Here is a 12,814-nt window from a genome sequence, read left to right as displayed (position 1 = left end):
AAGTGTAAACACAGTGACCATGTGCCATCTTCACACTGTGGGGTCCCACACCCAGGTGTTACTAGTGGCACCCCTGAGGCGACTACTCAGGGGGCACTGGTTTGCGGACTTTCTGCCTTCCCGACCCCTGGCCAGACAAGGTAGATCCATCCAAATCAGGAGGAACTGGGTCCTTCGATCTCCTCGGGAGAATTACTCACGGGCCCCAGCTACTCGTGGGCACCACGCTTTCTGTCCCCCCGGTACTAGCCGTCCAGACCCCCATCATTCCAGCAGGGGTACTATACAAACAGTCATCCCCACGAGGTTTGGATGACCGTGGAGCACCCCTACTGGACACTGATAAGAACAGATACTACACTTGATCTTAGCCAAAAGGCCGAGAGGACCCACACTACTTTTTTTCTTTTTAAGTCCGCAAACGTGCAAACTACAACGAAAAACCCGTAAGTGATCACAAAAAAAGTGCAATTGCGAACACCACACGAAAAAGTGCACTTAGGGTGTGCTTTTGTCCTACCCCTAAAGGGGCTGGACCACTACCCTGATCCCCCGGGGCACGAAGCTCCTGACAGGGACAAGGTTCCCATTTGGTCCTCCTGGCCAAAAGGCCTGGTGGACCACCGTTCCTTATGTCCAGCCGAAGCCGGACACCCAGTACTTGGTCAGGGGGCTCTCCCAAAGAGAAAACCCCCTAGGGATCAGGGGAGGAAGGAACCAAAAGGCCACACATCCTCCCCCTAGACTTCAGGGAAGGCCCGAGGACCCACACCCTCCATCCTGTGAAAAACACACACAAAAGCAGAAAAAAGTGACAAACGTGGGAGTGAAATAAATTGAATAAATATAAAATATAAAAAGTGGTACCGTGCCAAATTGTGCACAGTCCAGGCCCTGAGGCCTGTAGCAAAAATTGCCCCGAACTTAGCCAAAAGGCCTGGTCCTTAGGGCGCTGTGCAAAAAGAGTGTAAAAACAGTGACCTTGTGCCATCTTCACACAGTGGGGTCCCACACCCAGGTGTTACTAGTGGCACCACTGAGGGCGTCTACTCAGGGGGAACTGAGTTTGTGGACTTTCTGCCTTCTCAGCCCCTGGCCAGACAAGGTAGATCCGTCCAAATCAGGAGGTACTGGGTCCTTCCGGTCTCCTCGGGGGAATTACTGCCAGGACTCCAGCTTAACTCGTGGGTGTCCCGGTTTCTGTCCCCCCGGTACTTGCTGTCCAGACCCCCATCATACCAGTGAGCGTACTATACAACAGCCATCCCCACAAAGCTAGAATGGCCGGGAGCACCCCCACTGGACACTGATAAGAACAGATACTACACTTGATCTTAGCCAAAAGGCAGAGAGGACCCACACTACTGGGTTAGATGATGCTAGATGTCCTCCAGCCGGAAAATGAGGCGGAACTCTATCTGACTTGCTGCAGCTTCTAACGCACATTGTGAGAAGCTCACGGTGTGCAGTGAAATCAGAGGAAGCAGTTTCAGTCCAGGAGAGGAGCTGGTACAACTGAGCAAGACTGAAGGGAAGGATTTCTATCTAGAAAGAAGAAAAGAAAAAGGTTCCTAAGTGGCCCCCTCGTCCTACAAAGACAACAGTTATGTGTATAAAAATATGTTTCCCTGTTAAATCGCTTAGGAATGGAAATCTATTCAATGACCTCCAGGCTGGTCTACTTCCCGCCGATCACTCCAGAGATTTTCCCCGAAACCTATCCTCCCATCTCACCCCCTGCGTTTGTTTTCTTTTCTGCGGCTTCCAGCCCCCCATTGCCAGGAGATGGCAGCAAAGATTGCCGAACCCAACCTGTCATAACTCGTCAGGACGAAAACACCCTCAAGATGCCATCATGAAGGAAGATCTTCTAAATGTTTCCTCTACAACATATTGATTTCATTCTCCTCTATTACATTAATAAATAACAGGATGATATTTACAAATTGATTTCCATGGCCTCACTCCAGATATATATATACACTATATTGCCAAAAGTGTTAGTCGGCCGGCCTTTCCACACACATGACCTTTAATGGCCCCCCAGTCTTAGTTTGTATGGTGCAATATTGAGTTGGCCCCGCCCTTTGAAGCTATAACAGCTTCATCTCTTCTGGGAATGCCGTCCACAAGGTTTAGGAGGGTGTCTATGGGAAGGTTGGACCATTCTTCCAGAAGCACATTTGTCAGGTCAGGCACTGATGTCGGGGGAGGAGGCCTGGCTCACAGTCTCCGCTCTAATTCATCCCAAAGGTGTTCTATGGGGTTGAAGTCAGGACTCTGTGCAGGCCAGTCAAGTTCCTCCACCCCAAACTGGCTCCTCCATGTCTTTATGGACCTTGTTTTGTGCACTGGTGCGCAGTCATGTTGGAACAGGAAGGGGCCATCCCCAAACTCTTCCCACAAAGTTGGTGGGAACATGAAATTGTCCAAAGTGTCTTGGTATGTTGACACCTTAAGAGTTCCCTTCAGTGGAACTAGGGGGCCAAGCCCAACCTCTGAAAAACAACCCCACACCATAATCCCCCCTCCACCAAACTTTACACTTGGCACAATGCAGTCAGGCAAGTACTGTTCTCCTAGCCACCACCAAACCCAGACATGTCCATCGGATTGCCAGACAGAGAAACGTGATTGGTCACTCCAGAGAACATGTCTCCACTGCTCTAGAGTCCAGTGGCGGCGTGCTTTACACCATGGCATCCGACGCTTTGCATTGCACTCGGTGATGTAAGGCTTGGATGCAGCTGCTCAGCCATGGAAGCCCATTCCATGAAGCTCTCTACGCACTGTTGTTGGGCTCATCTGAAGGCCACACCAAGTTTGGAGGTCTTTAGCTATTGACTCTGCAGACAGTTGGTGACTTCTGCACACTGTGTGCTTCAGCATGCGCTGACCCCGCCCTGTCATGTGACGTGGCCTACCACTTGGTGGCTGAGTGGCTGTTGTTCCCAGTTGCTTCCACTTTGTTATAATCCCACTAACAGTTGAGCGTGGAATATTTAGTAGCCAGGAAATGTCCCGGATGGACTTATTGCACAGGTGGCCACCTATCATGGGACCACGCTTGGAGTCACTGAGCTCCTGAGAGCGACCCATTCTTTCACCGATGTTTGTAGAAGCAGTCTGCATGCCTAGGGGCTTGATTGTATACACCTGCGTCCATGGAGGGGATTGGAGCACCTGAATCACATGATTGGGAGGGCGGGGCCAATACTTTTGGCAATATAGTGTATATATATATTTTGTTGTTTGTGGGGAAAAAAGGATATTGTAAAGGAATCTCGGCATCGTAGCGTTTCCAAATGTCTGGGCGCCGGGCCAGCTGAGGAAGAAGTGTATATCTGTTGCATTATTAAAAAGCCGCCATCGTTATGGTGCAGATAATTATGACCATGCGTGGCTCCGAGGGGCAGGGAAACTGTTTTCTTTTCTTGATTTTCCAAATACAAATTAGTTTTTTCCACCTGCAGCATCCAAACTTGGAACGATCGACAAACGCTGAATGTTTCTTGTTCAGCATCTGACTGGAGACAATATTCAGAGGTTAAGGGCTCCTTGGTTCACACTACTGTGACCTCAGAGTGGCGCGACTTACAGTACAACTTTGCTAGGCAACTTGAGTACTACTATGAAGGACTTTGAGAACCCATTCACACTTGTGCGTCTTGTCATGTGACTTTATGGTTCAAATGGTCACCCTCCCATGTCTCCCAATGGGTACCATTCATATCTGGGCAACTTCAAGTCACAGTGACTTCAAAGTAGTTCATGCACTACTTTGGTATGACTTTCATGCAGCTTGAATGGGGCTACATCATCAGTGCCCACCGGGGCTACATCATCAGTGCCCACCGGGGCTACATCATCTGTGCCCACCGGGGCTACATCACCAGTGCCCACCCATGCTGCATCACCAGTGCCCACCCGTGCTGCATCACCGGTGCCTACCCAAGCTGCATCACCAGTGCCTACCAGAGCTACATCACCAGTGCTCACCGGTGCCACATCACCAGTGTCGACCAGGGCTACATCACCAATGTCTAAGAAGACAATAAACCTTTCATTATCCAAGCCCCAGCTTTATATTAAAGTAGGGGTCTTTTTGGGGAAATAATTTTTTTAACAATAAAAAATATATATTGTAAGAAGTTAATAATAATAATAATATACTGTAAATATTATTAATAAATAATATTAATTTGTCTTTAATTTACTGCTTGTATGTGTATATATATATATATATGTGAAAACTAATAAAAATTGTTAATACAAAAATAAATAAATAAATAATATTAATCATAGGACCCAAGTCCCAACTCTGTATCAAAGTAGGGGTCTTTTTGGGGAAGGAATTTTTGACAAAAATAAAAAAATAGAAGTATCTATTATTATTATTTTTTTATTATTAATAATAATAACAATAATAATAATATACTGTAATTATTAATAAAAATATCAATCATAGGACCCAAGAATGCCCAAGAAGACAATGAACCTTTAATTATCCAAGCCCCAACTTTATATCAAAGTAGGGGTCTTTTTGGGGAAGGTATTTTTGCCAATAATAAAAACAGTAAGAATCTAATAATAATATACCGTAATTATTAATAAATATTATCAATCATAATACCCAAGCCCCAACTTTATATCAAAGTAAGGGTCTTTTGAGGGAAGATATTTTTAACAAAAATAAAATTACAGTATAATGTAAGAAGCTTGTAATTATACAATATAATAGAAAAAATAATAATAAAAATGAAATAACAGTAATAATAACACAAAATGTAATATTATTAATAATAGAGGTGCCTCATTTTCTGCTCTTTCGCCCCAGCAGGGTGTCATCCTCCCGCAGGCAGAAAACAGACTTCGGCTAAAGTGACATTTCCCTTCTTTAATGTGCATGTGGCTCGGATAACTTTGATCTTTGTCTTAAAATGCGTTGCCCCGCTAATCTTATTGTGATTGTATTATCGGCGCTCTGACTCTGGCTCTTTGTTACCAGGGCAACCATATTCTGTGCGATGGAAAAAAAAAGGATAAAAAAAAAAAGAACAGGACCACTTGGCACCTAAAAGCTCCTTGTTGGCACATAGAGTAACTGAGTCACTGGCACTGAGAACTCTCATCTGTCTGTCATTGGCGGCCAATGCGGGGTCATGGTGTCTGTCACATGACAAGCTGTGATTGTTGTATCATTTAACATTACTCAGCAGAAGCCAAATATTCTCTCATCAGATGTATGCAGAGTCTCTCATCCCACGCTGCATTGATTTCCATCACCAATGTGATATAATTAGAGTGTCGGGCTCTGTGTGGCTGGAAAAGAGTGGCGAACAGAACAGATCAGGGCTGTGGATGGGAGAGGAGGACAAAAAAGATCAGGGCTGTGGATGGTAGCTGAGGAAAGAACAGATCAGGGGTGTGGATGGGAGCAGAGGACAGATCAGGGCTGTGGGTGGGAGTGGAGGACAGAACAGATCAAGGCTGTGGATGGTAGCTGAGGACAGAACAGATCAGGGCTGTGGATGGGAGAGGAGGACAGAACAGATCAGGGCTATGGATGGGAGAAGAGGACAGAACAGATCAGGGGTGTGGATGGGAGCAGAGGACAGATCAGGGCTCTGGATGGCAGTGGAGGACAGAACAAATCAGGGCTGTGGATGGGAGTGGAGGACAGAACAGATCAGGGCTGTGGATGCGAGTGCAGGACTGAACAGATCAGGGCTTTGGATAGGATTGGAGCACAGAACAGATCAGGGCTGTGGATGGGAGTGGAGGACAGAACAGCTCAGGGCTGTGGATGGGAGCGGAGGACAGAACAGATCAGGGCTGTGGATGGGAGAGGAGGACAGAACAGATCAGGGCTATGGATGGGAGAAGAGGACAGAACAGATCAGGGGTGTGGATGGGAGCAGAGGACAGATCAGGGCTGTGGATGGCAGTGGAGGACAAAACAAATCAGGGCTGTGGATGGGAGTGGAGGACAGAACAGATCAGGGCTGTGGATGCGAGTGCAGGACTGAACAGATCAGGGCTTTGGATAGGATTGGAGCACAGAACAGATCAGGGCTGTGGATGGGAGTGGAGGACAGAACAGCTCAGGGCTGTGGATGGGAGCGGAGGACAGAACAGATCAGGGCTGTGGATGGGAGAGGAGGACAGAACAGATCAGGGCTGTGGATGGAAGCGAAGTACAGAACAGATCAGGGCTGTGGATGGGAGCGGAGGACAGAACAGATAAGGGCTGTGGATGGGATAAGAGGACAGAACAGATCAGGGCTGTGGATGGGTGAAGAGGACATAACAGATCAAGGCTGTGGATGGAAGCGAAGGACAGAACAGATCAGGGCTGTGGATGGGAGCGGAGGACAGAACAGATCAGGGCTGTGGATGGGAGAGGAGGACAGAACAGAGCAGGGCTGTGGATGGGAGAAGAGGACAGAACAGACCAGGGGTGTGGATGGGAGCAGAGGACAGATCAGGGCTGTGGATGGCAGTGGAGGACAGAACAGATCAGGGCTGTGGATGGGAGTGGAGGACAGAACAGATCAGGGCTGTGGATGCGAGTGCAGGACTGAACAGATCAGGGCTTTGGATAGGATCGGAGCACAGAACAGATCAGGGCTGTGGATGGGAGTGGAGTACAGAACAGCTCAGGGCTGTGGATGGGAGTGGAGGACAGAACAGATCGGGGCTGTGGATGGGAGCGGAGGACAGAACAGGTCAGGGCTGTGGATGGAAGCGAAGTACAGAACAGATCAGGGCTGTGGATGGGAGCGGAGGACAGAACAGATCAGGGCTGTGGATGGGATAAGAGGACAGAACAGATCAGGGCTGTGGATGGGTGAAGAGGACATAACAGATCAAGGCTGTGGATGGAAGCGAAGGACAGAACAGATCAGGGCTGTGGATGGGAGCGGAGGACAGAACAGATCAGGGCTGTGGATGGGAGCAGAGGACAGAACAGATCAGGGCTGTGGATGGGAGAAGATCACAGAACAGATCAGGGCTATGGATGGGTGAAGAGGACAGAACAGATCAGGGCTATGGATGGGAGCTGAGGACAGAACAGATCAGGGCTATGGATGGGAGCTGAGGACAGAACAGATCAAGGCTATGGATGGAAGCGGAGAACAGAACAGATCAGGGCTGCGGATGGGAGCGGAGAACAGAACAGATCAGGGCTGTGGGTTGGTGGGGAGGTGAGCAGTTGGAGGATCCATCCACCCAAAACTGATATCTATTTTTTTTATTGCATATTGTAAAGGTAGAGTGGACCTGCCAAAATAAAAAACTAAAAGTACTAACTCTCCAGCACCTCAAAGGGGCCAATACCAGGGAGAGGCCAGGGAATCAAGTGTGTGGATGACCCATATATAAAGTTCTGGTGATGCAGCCCTCCTCAGATGGGGAGATCAATGAACTGGAAAAAAGCACACAAGTGGTGAAAACACAGAGCTCATGATCCAAGGTTTATAAAAATGTTCCAAAGACAAAAAAACATACAAAATTAGCACATACAAAGCCTGTAAGGCCACAGAGATGGCTAAAATGATGTCAGGGTGTCCGACTGGTGGTGTGGTCTGCCTGCTGACACGTTTCGGGACGTGTTACTTTCCTCAGAGCTTTTTTTTTCCCCCAAATTAAAAAGCTGCATGAATAAATTCCTATCAGGTCACAATATACAGCAACAACATAAATTTTCAGTAAAACTCCTTTTTTCATTAAAAAAAGCCACCCTTCCCATATGGAAGAAAATGGTAATGGTAGGGTCACGCAGCGACTGACAACAGCCACTACTCACAGACCAGAGTCCCTCAGGGCGCAGAGTCTAAGCCCCAGGCTTCCCTTCACCAGGGCCCCTGATGGTGGGAATGGACTTGACGCAGCCTGAGACCAGGTTGCGGCCCCAGAGTAACCCCAGCTGTGGTAATGACTGCCGCCAATGGCGTACAGCTGGTGGGAGCCAGATGGAAAACGTATAGCGTGGTTGGACAGGCCGGGTCGATAACGACGGAGCAAACAGTACAAGATGGTAGACAAGAATACTCAGGTCACGGGCTGGGTTCTGCAATGGGAGGTCAGGTAATGGGATAAAGCAGAGAATAGTCTTGTCCAAGCCGAGTCGGTTACCAGGAGAGCAACAAAAACAGAACAAGAGCTTGATGCAAAGGATAATACAAGACACGAATGCAAAGAGCAACTGCAGACAGCAGGCTTAAATTTGATCAGCCACACCCTTCTGGAGGAGGAGCCGCAGAGGCCTGAAAGCATAAAGGCTCCCAAAATGCTTTGCAGGAACTAAGATGGATGCCAGCACATGGAGCAACACAATCTCTAAGGAAAGGTAGGACCATGACACATAGTTTCTGTGCCTGGCCGCTAAGTGCCTTCCCCCATGACAGCACTCACAGCTTGGACAAGGGGAGAGCAACCTGGAGCAGTAAAGCCTGCAAAGGAGAAATGACAGGGGGAGGAGGTGCAGGCTGTGCTCTCCTCTCCTGTCAGTGGAGCGATCCTTCATAAAGCAGATGACACAGGATCGCTCTAACATTGGCATGTTCAGTGTTTGATTCCTTCCCTGGCTCCCTGCTGCCAAGAGATGAGCAGGAGGAGGAGCATTGGAGGAGATAGGGGGTGGGGTAGCCAAACTGTGTACAGTCCCCTTCAAGAGCGATCCTATGTTATCTGCTGTATGGAGGATCGCTCCGCTGACAGGAGCGAGAGAACAGATCGCACCTCTACCTGGTTTCCTACCTGTAAGTTGGGGGGCGAGAGCTTACAGGCTGGGGTAACTGTACACAATGAAAAGTGGGGAGGGGTAATAATCATCTGTGCTGAGATAACAGGTTTGTGCAGGAGGGGGGATGGGGGCTATTTGTACAGGGAAGGGTAGTGGGGATGATGAGGGGGAGTTTGTGTTAGAAGGAATGGGGGATATGTGCTAGGTGTAGGAGGAAGGTTTGGGGAATGGAGGGGGGTTGTGCCAAGAGGGAGGGGGGTTGGGTAAGGTGGGAGAATTTTATGCTTGGAGGGGTAATTTGGAGGGGTTTTAGCAAGAGTAGGGATTTTGGGGAATGTGCCCTAGGTGGGGGGGTTGAAGGAAGAGGATTGATTCTGGGAGGAGGGATTGGGGGGATTTGTGTTAGGAAGGGGGATTAGTGGGATTTGCGCTAAGAGGGGAGATTGGGTAGTTGTGCTAGGAGAGAGGATTGGGGAGAATTTGTGCTGGGGGGGATTGGGAGGGGTTGTGTTAGGGGAGGGGGGGCTGTGCTATTAGGGAGGATTTGGGTGAAGAGGAAGGATTTGTGCTGGGAGGGTAATTTAAAGTGTGTTGTGGAGGGGGGATTCGGGGGAGAGGATTTGTCCTAGGGTGGAATATTTGAGGTGAAAGCTAATGTGTGCTAGGAGGGGTGAAGTAGATCTACAGGTGAAGTTTTTTTTTGGGGGGGTAAAAATAGCTGGTGTTGCCTAGGGAACAAAATTGTCTAGCAGCGGCCCTGGGTGTGGGGTCTAAGCACTAAACGGTATTCAGAGCTCCTGATGGTGGAGATAGGTTTTGCTGCGTGTTAGAACCAGATTGTGGTTCTCAGGATCTCCCCACCAGGAGGTGAGCAAGCCGAGATCCAGTAGAAGATATAGCAGGTAGGGATCAAGCAGAAGTGTAGTCAAGGAAGAAGCCAAGGATCAGGAACAAGTATTTGCAGGTTGGGATTCACCAGAAGCGTAGTTGAGGAACAAGCCAAAGATCAGGAACAAGTAATTGCAGGTTGGGATTCACCAGAAGCGTACTTGAGGAACAAGCAAAAGATCAGGAACAAGTAATTGCAGGTTGGGATCCACCGGTAACATAGTTGAGGAACAAGCCAAAGATCAGGAACAAGTAATTGCAGGTTGGGATACATAGAAAACGTAGTTGATGAACAAGCCAAAGATCAGGAACAAGTAATTGCAGGTAAGGATACACTGGAAGCGTAGTTGAGGAACAAGCCAAAGATGAGGAACAAGAAATTGCAGGTTGGGATCCATAGGAAGTGTAGTTGATGAACAAGCCAAAGGTCAGGAACAAGTAATTGCAGGTAAGGATACACTGGAAGCGTAGTTGAGGAACAAGCCAAAGGTCAGTAATGAGTTGTAGCGAAGATATGGACGGCAGCAGGAGCGGCAATAATGAGATATTAGCTGGAGGAAGCACAATAATCTGGCAAACAGGAAGTTCAGAGACATGGCAGAAATCAGGAATTTCCTGGGAGGAGCAAAGAGTTCAAGGTTCACCAGAAACAAGGTTTAAGATTGTCCAGGGAATTGTTCAGGGAGCTGTCCAGCATCCAGATACAACCAGACACAGCCGAGGCTGTAGGTTCAGATCGGGGTCCTGACACCTCACCTCTAAATATGCAGGGGCTACCCACTAATTCCTCCAATCACCACACTGAATGTCTCGTTTTTGTTACTACAATAATGGTGATGCTGTGATCCCAGGACAATGTCTGGGACACAGCATCATCTGGGCTGAGGTCCAATATGGGGAACAGTTCGGCATCTATGGGCTACAGGCATTCAAATATTCACTCAACTGTAGTTTTATGCTAAAATCCATTATTTCACCCCCACCCTTCCTATATAAACCTGCACTAACCCTTCCCCCCACGTCTTACCTATGTACCTGTTCTCCCTCCCATGTAAAGTTTTCCCCTGTGGCAGGAATCCCCTGCTGCGCCAGTGCACTGAGCTCTAATAGAAATTTATGGGGCCACACTTTGGAAGCAGGTCCAGTATATGAGATGGCCCCATACAAGTCTATGGGGGCTTAGTCCAAAGTACTCAGACTAATTGCAGGTTAGTTTAGGAGAGATGGGGGGATGGGGGGGTGGACTAGGAGTGTTTAGTAAAAAATAAAAGCTGTCCTTTAAAACAAGCCCTCACTGACCTCTGTTGCTGCAGGCACTATGGAGTAATTCATCCTCAAGCTTAACTCCAGGAATGAACTTTATTGCATAGTTACAATGGTCCAGCTTGGCACAGTGTATGTACCCATTCCCATACCCGAGGGGTCGCTGGGGAAGCTGACAGTCACTGTAGTAGCCAATGCTACTACAGTGCTATCTCCAGGGGTGTCCCTAGGGTTGGTGTCACCCGGTGCGATAACACTTTGTGACACCCCCTCCAACGATCCCCACAGAATGGATCGGATCTGCGGATTGAGCATAATGGATCGGAGTCCGATCCATTATGCTCTATCCGCAGATCCGATCCATCCTGCGGGGATTGTCGGCATGCAACCTATACGGGGTGACACCGGACCCGCTCCACAGAAAGGTAAGTTGTAAAGAAAGTCACCGATCCCCTCAGGATGAATCAGATCTGCGGATTGGGGAGCATAATGGATCGGACTTGGATCCATTATGCTCAATCCGCAGATCCGACCCATCCTGCGGAGATCGTCGGCTTGCTTTACAACTTACCTTTTTGTGGAGCGGGTCCTGTATCACCCCGTGCGGTAGGTGTCACCCTGTGCGGCGCACACCCCCTGCACCTGCCTAGGGATGCCACTGGCTATCTGCGATCTTCCAGGTCCTGCTTAAGTTCTGTGAAAGCAGCTTCTCTCTGCACACTGAACACATGGGGTCACTGGTTTGGCGCTGTCACCATTCACAGAATGCCTTGTATTTTTTTTTTCTGTGAGGCATTCTCTGATTGGACAGATTGAAAATACAGCATTTTGCCACTAGATGGCGCTATGATACTTACCGCCATCTACAGGCCAGATATGGTATTTTCAATTTTAAAGCAACGAAAAACATTCAACCAGCACAAGAAATGTTCTGATAACATTCATTTTTTTCCCCGTTTGCACAAAACAATTGTACATGCACTTTCACTGGGCGCATTTTTTTTATTATAAATACATCACAAAGTGTTACATTGTTACACGTCAATGAGCCTAATTGATCCTTTACAGTTCTTTATGACTTATTGGCTGTAGGGTGACAGTTAAAGGCCGATGCCTTTGTTTACAGTTCCAAGGACAAAACGAGATTTCCGGCATAGCTTTCCCAACAGTATATAATGCCTGCAGGCAATCATGGGACAGTCTGAGCCCCAGGTCCCGGACCAGTCCCCATCTATTCCAGGAGAACATATCACATTCCATGCAGGATCTGGTGACTGGCACCGAAAGTGACTGCCTGAAGGTCAGAGAAAATGTAATTGAAAGAGTGATGAAGCGTGGACACAGGAGCGGCTGATTTTTTTTTTCTTTATTTGGAGAATAATTTCAGTTCTAAACAAGTAATGGCTTTGTGACAGGAGCCGGTTCCAGCTTCCTCAGGGACTGGCTGAGCCTGGGACCCCGGAGATCTCATGTATCCAGAGGGGGAGATAATCTAGGAGCACTAGAATTTTATCACTTTTATTGTATACATGATTATAGCTCTGACATATTCTGCAGTGCAGTACAGAAAACACTGAGATATTCACATCAGTCTCTGCGCCAGAAAAGCTTACACTCTAACGTCCCACCACAGCCACACGCTATTAATATACATTTATATACTGTAGCTCTGACATATTCTGCAGTGCAGTAAAGAGATTACTGTGCCGGTTACATGAGGCTCAGCACCAGAGGAGCTTACACTCTAATTATTTTTCATTATTTTTAATTATTATTATTTTTTATTATTTTTTAGTCCTGGTTTAGGCCTTTTCTGCGGGGCTGGGAGAATGGTGGGCCAGTGAAAAGCCTGAGGGTCCAACATGGTAAGCAACCGACTTATGTTGCCCCATGCCTGAAAATGCTTCGGCAATG

General features: G+C 48.0%; 2 pseudogenes; both read right to left on the bottom strand.

The window, feature by feature from the left end:
- Positions 1 to 273: 273 nt before the first annotated feature.
- LOC149437916 (U2 spliceosomal RNA) lies at positions 274 to 388 on the bottom strand (annotated as a pseudogene).
- Positions 389 to 1,225: 837 nt separating this feature from the next.
- Positions 1,226 to 1,352, bottom strand: LOC149437915 (U2 spliceosomal RNA; annotated as a pseudogene).
- Positions 1,353 to 12,814: the final 11,462 nt, after the last annotated feature.

Source organism: Staurois parvus, unplaced genomic scaffold, assembly GCF_062004578.1.
Source record: "Staurois parvus isolate SC_StPar_1 unplaced genomic scaffold, SC_StPar_1.0 ptg001246l, whole genome shotgun sequence".
Classification (NCBI taxonomy): domain Eukaryota; kingdom Metazoa; phylum Chordata; class Amphibia; order Anura; family Ranidae; genus Staurois; species Staurois parvus.
This window is presented reverse-complemented; position numbering and strand designations above follow the sequence as displayed.